Source organism: Pan troglodytes, chromosome 9, assembly GCF_028858775.2.
Source record: "Pan troglodytes isolate AG18354 chromosome 9, NHGRI_mPanTro3-v2.0_pri, whole genome shotgun sequence".
In the NCBI taxonomy this organism is placed as follows: Eukaryota; Metazoa; Chordata; class Mammalia; order Primates; family Hominidae; genus Pan; species Pan troglodytes.
The window spans coordinates 58,500,486-58,506,485 of NC_072407.2; positions in this window are offsets into that span (position 1 = coordinate 58,500,486).

Below are 6,000 nucleotides of genomic sequence, written 5' to 3' on the forward strand. Positions count from 1 at the left end.
TTTATGGAATACAGGTGGTTTTTGGTTACATGGGTAAATTCTTTAGCGGTGATTCCTGAGATTTTGGTGCACCAGTCATCCAAGCAGTGTACACTGTACCCAATATATAGTCTTCTGTCCATCACCCCTCTCTCACCCTCCACCTTGAGTCCTCAAAGTCCATTATATCGTTTTTATGCCTTTTCATCCTCTTAGCTTAGCTCCCACTTATAAGTGAGAACATACAATATTTGGTTTTCCATTCTTGAGTTACTTCACCTAGAATAACATCTCCAGCTCCATCCAGGTTGCTGCAAAAGACATTATTTCATTCCTTTTTAAGGCTGAGTAGTATTCCATGGTGTGTATATACCACATTTGCTTTTTCTACTCGTTGGTTGATGAGCACATAGATTGGTTCAATATCTTTGCAATTGCAGTTTGTGCTGCTATACGTGTGAATGTGTGCTGCTATACATGTGAATGTGTCTTTTTCATATGACTTATTTTCCTTTGGGTAGATACCCAGTAGTGGAACTGCTGGATCAAATGGTAGTTCTATATTTTGTTCTTTAAGAAATCTCCATACTGTTTTCCATAGTGGTTGTACTAGTTTACATTCCCACCAGCAGTGTAAAAGTGTTCCCTTTTCACCACATCCATACCAACATCTATTGGTTTTGACTTTTTAATTATGCCCATTTTTGCAGGAGTAAAGTGGTATCTCATTGTAGTTTTAATTTGTATTTCCCAGATAATTAGCAATGTTGAGCATTTATTCATGTGTTTGTTGGCTGTTTGTATATCTTCATTTTAGAATTGTCTATTTTTGTTCTTTGCCCATTTTTGATGGGATTATTTGTTTTTCTCTTAATGATTTGTTTGAATTCCCTTTAGGTGCTGAATATTAGTCCTTTGCCAGATGCATAGTTTGTGAATATCTTCTCCCAGTCTGTAGGTTGTCTGTTTACTCCACTGATCATTTCTTTTGCTGTGCAGAAGATTTTACTTTAAGTAAGTTCCATTTATTTATTTTTGTTTTTGTTACATTTGTTTTTTGAGTCTTAGCTGTGAATTATTTTCCTAAGCCAATGTCTAAAAGAGTTTTTATGGTGTTCTAGAATTTTTATAGTTTTAGGTTTTAGATTTAAGTCTTTTAACAGTCTTGAATTGATTTTTTTATAAGGTGAGAGATGAGGATACAGTTTCATTCTTCTACATTGGCTTGCCAGGTTTCCCAGCACCATTAATTGAAAAGGATATCCTTTCCCCATTTTATGTTTTTGTTTGCTTTGTTCAGGATAAGTTGGATGTTAGTATTTGGCTTTATTCATGGGTTCTCTATTTTATTCCATTGGTCTACATGCCTATTTTTATACAAGTACCATGCTCCATGCTGTTTTGGCAACAATAGCCTTATAAGATAGTTTGAAGTCAGGTAATGTGATGCCTCCAGATTTGTTCTTTTTGTTCAGTATTGTTTTGGCTATGTGGGCTCTTTTTTGTTCTCATATGAATTTTAGGATTTTTTTTTTCTAGTTCTGTGAAGAATGATGATGTTAGTTTATTGGGAATTGCATGGAATCTGTAGATTGCTTTGGGCAGTATGGTCATTTTCACAGTATTGATCGTACCCATCCATGAGCATGAGATGTGTAAGCTATTTTGTATTGCAGTCAGCCAGTAAAAAGGATAAACTATAATAATGTAAAAGTACAATATATTTCTGTTAGAATATAGCAAATGGATTTAAAATTATCCAAACTCATTATACTGACACTCTTTTCAAATTATAAAGTGATTATTCACAATAGCAAAGACATAGAATCAATCTAAATGTCCACCAGTGGTAGACTAGATGAAGAAAATGTGGTACGTATACACCACGGAACACTATGCAACTATTAAAAAAAGGAGAGAGATTATGTCCTTTGCAAGAACATAGATGGAATTGGAGGCCATTATCCCTAGCAAACTAACACAGGAACAGAAAACCATATACCACATGTTCTCACTTGTAAGTGGGAGAAAAATGATGATGACACATGGACACATAGAGGAGAACAACAGTCACTGGGCTCATCAGAGCATGGGGGGTTAAGGAGGGAGAGGATCAGGGAAAAACAAATGAAAACTAGGCTTAATACCTGGGTAATGAAATAATCCGTACAACCAACCTGCAAGACACAAGTTTACCTATATAACAAACCTGCACATGTACCCCTAAATTTAAAAAGAAAGTTAAGAAAGTTATAAAGTGTTGTGTTGGAAGTAAAAAAAGTATAAATTTTAAACGTATTGAAAAGATTATTATCCAAAGTGGCAAGAGAAATATAAAAGCATAAGTAAAAAGCCATTAACATGCAGAGGAAACATAAAATATTTAAAACTATACAGCTTCATAAGTCAAGAGGTTTTATAATTCCAGAATACTGATTTCTTTCTCAGATGAAATGATAATATAGATATACCTGTATCTGTATCTTTATGTATATGTATATACAATACAGCACTCCCTCCCTTATCCATGGTTTTAATTTCTACAGTTTCAGCTAACCACAGTCAACCACAATCTGAAAATATTAAACAAAAACTTTCAGAAAATAATCATAAGTGATAGATTGTGGCAATTCTGAGTAGTGCGATGAAATCTGTGCCATTAGTCACTTGGTAGCCATCTTGGTTATCAGATTCACTGTTCCAGTATCATGGTGCTTATGTTTAAGAAACCCTTATTTTACTTAATAATGGCCCTAAAGTACAAGAATAGTAATGATGGAATATTGTTACAATTAGTTTATTTTATTACTACTTATTTTGGTTAATCTCTTACAGTGCCTAATTAGTAACTTTTACTTTATAGTAGGTAGGCATGTATAGGAAAATCAGTATATACACGCATACTTTAGAGCTATTACAGATTCAGTTCCAGATCACGGTAATAAAGTCAATATCACCATAAAGTGAGTCACACACATTGTTTTGGTTTCCCAGTGAGTAAAAAAGTTATTTTTACACTATACTTCTGTCTATTAAATATGAAGTAGCATTACATCTTTAAAGAGACAATGTACATACCTTGATGAAAAACTATGTTACTGAATAATGCAAGTCAGCAAGATGGCTGACTAGAGACTCTTGGTACTCATCACTCCCACAAGAAAGAACCAAGGCAAATAGTAAGCAACTAAGATTTGACTGGTGTGTCAAAGAGAGAGTGCTGAAATACAGCAGGGGTATAAAGATGTACCTGTAGTGATTAGAAACCAGGAAGACAGCACTGAGGCACCAAACCTCTGCAGCCCTTTCTCTTCCACAGGGATTGGATCATCCCAGAGACAGGAGGGACTTCTGTGTGGTCATTTGTTTTTGAAGACATGGTCTTTCTCTTTTGCCTAGGCTGGAGTGCAGTGGTGTGATCATGGTTCACAGCAACCTCAAACTCTGGGGCTCAAGTAATCTTCCCACTTCGGTCTCCCCAGTAGCAGGGACTAGAGACATGAACCACAATGCCTGGCTTTTTTTTTTTTTTTAACATTTTATGTAGAGATAGAGTCTCCTTATGTTCCTCAGGCTGGTCTGGAACTCCTGGGCTCAAGCAATTCTCCTACCTCAGCTTCCCAAAGTGCTGGGTATATACCAAGTGCTGGGCATTATATACCATGCCCAAGCCCAACCAAGTTGGAAGTCTTGGAGGTAATCAGAAGATCTCCAACAGCCCCTGTTGCCACTGTAAACACCTATGGGCCTTACTACAGGGAAGTTTTAGTCTTCCCAAGCCCCAAATCCACTTTGGAGATCTATGGGGAATTCACACAGCTGTATTGCCCCAGATTAGGAGAACGAGATGTGCGCCACACCATAACTCCAACCCATGCCTTGTGAGCCAACCCCAAACCCAGTTTGGACATCTACTGAGAATTCACACAGCTGTATTGTCCCAGATTAGGAGAAGAAGATATGCACCACACCATACTCCCAACCCATGCCCTGTGAGCCAACCTGCTGCAACACAACACCATTTTGAGATCAAAGCCTACTCTGGAATGAAGCCTTCTCTGAGGTGCAGTAGTCACTGCACCTCTCCAGCTCTGAAGTTCCATCTTCATTATGTCAAACCCACACGGAGTTTGGGTCCAGGATTGACTCTGTGACTCTAGTCCTATATAGCAAGAAAACCAACCCCCATCACTGTACTTACAGCTAGAGAAAAATGTGCTAGTCCCAGCCAGGGCAAATCCACTCTTGAGCCAGCCAAACTGTTCACATGCCATTCCCCAAGCTGGAGAGGCCCCTGAAACCCCCAAACAGTTAATATATCCCTGGGCCAGTGGAATAGCTACCAGCACCCCTGCTCAGGACCTGAGAAACAGCCATGCAGCACTCCTGCCCCCCACATACATGCCCTTGCTTGGCCAAAGGCCCTGCACCCCCAATAAGGCCCTGGAAAACTGTCTTATAGTCTGCCCCTGTGGGGTATGCCCCCCAGTCCAGCCAAGCAACTGTGCTGCCCTAACACAGGCCTGTGAAACACTTCTGTGCCCAGATTTATGGCACACCATAAAGTGAACAGATATTTGTATTATGGATATTCCAGAAGATGAACAGAAGGAAAAAGGTGAAGAAAACATAGCTAATAAGATAATAGCAGACAAATTCCCAAGTCTTGGATGTGAGATGAATATGCAGGTCCAGGAAGGTCAAATAACCCTGAATAGATTCTATTCAAATAGGTCTTTTCTGAGGCACATTTTAGTGTCAAATTAATTGTCAAAAATTAAAAACAAAGAAAGAATTTTGACAGCATCAGGAGAAAATCCTCAAGTCACATGAAAGAAAACCCCCATTAGACTAACAGGGGATTACTCAAGCAGAAACCTTACAGACCAGGAAATATGGGATGGTATCTTCAAAGTACTAAAAGAAAAAAAAAAGCTATCACTCCAAGAATATTATCCACAGCAAAGCTAGTCTTCAGAAATGATGGATAAATAAAACCTTCCACAAACAAGCAAAAACTAAAGGAATTTATCGGCATTAGACCAGCTTTAAAAACAATGCTCTGCCAGGCACGGTGGCTCACGCCTGTAATCCCAGCACTTTGGGAGGTCCAGGCGGGCAGATCACGAGGTCAAGAGATCAAGACCATCTGGCCAACATGGTGAAACCCCGTCTCTACTAAATATACAAAAATTAGCTGGGCATGGTGGTGCATGCCTGTAGTCCCAGCTACTCGGGAGGCTGAGGCAGGAGAATCGCTTGAACCTGGGAGGCAGAGGTTGCAGTGAGCCCAGATTGCGCCACTGCACTCCAGCCTGGCAACAGAGCCAGACTCCAAAAAAAAAAAAAAATGCCCAAGAAAGTCTTACATATGGAAATGAAAAGAAGATTGCCACCATCATGACAACATGCGATATTACAAAACTTACTGGTAGAGCCAATACACAAAGAAAGAGAAAATAATCAAATCAAATCACTACACAACCACCCAACCACAAAAATAAGCAATAAGATTGAAAGTGAGGAATAAAGGATATACATAACAAATAGAAAACAATCAGTAAAATCCCTGATGACTCACAAGGTGGTGGTTGCTGAAAGTTGGGGAGGCTGTGGCAATTACTTAAAATGAGAAATCAATAAAGTTTGCCACATTGGTTGACTCTTCGTTTCACAAAATATTTATCTGTATCATGCAAAATGTGGTCTGACAGCATTTTATTCATAGTAGAGCTTCTTTCAAAATTGGAACCAATCAGCCGGGCATGGTGGCTCACGCCTGTAATCCCAGCACTTTGGGAGGCTGAAGTGAGTGCATCATGAGATCAGGAGATCGGGACCATTCTGGCTAACACGGTGAAAACCGTCTCTACTAAAAACACAAAAAATTAGACGGGCATGGTGGTGGGTGCCTGTAGTCCCAGCTACTTGGGAGGCTGAGGCAGGGGAATGGCATGAACCTGGGAGGTGGAGCTTGCAGTGAGCTGAGATTGCACCACTGCACCCCAGCCTGGGTGACAG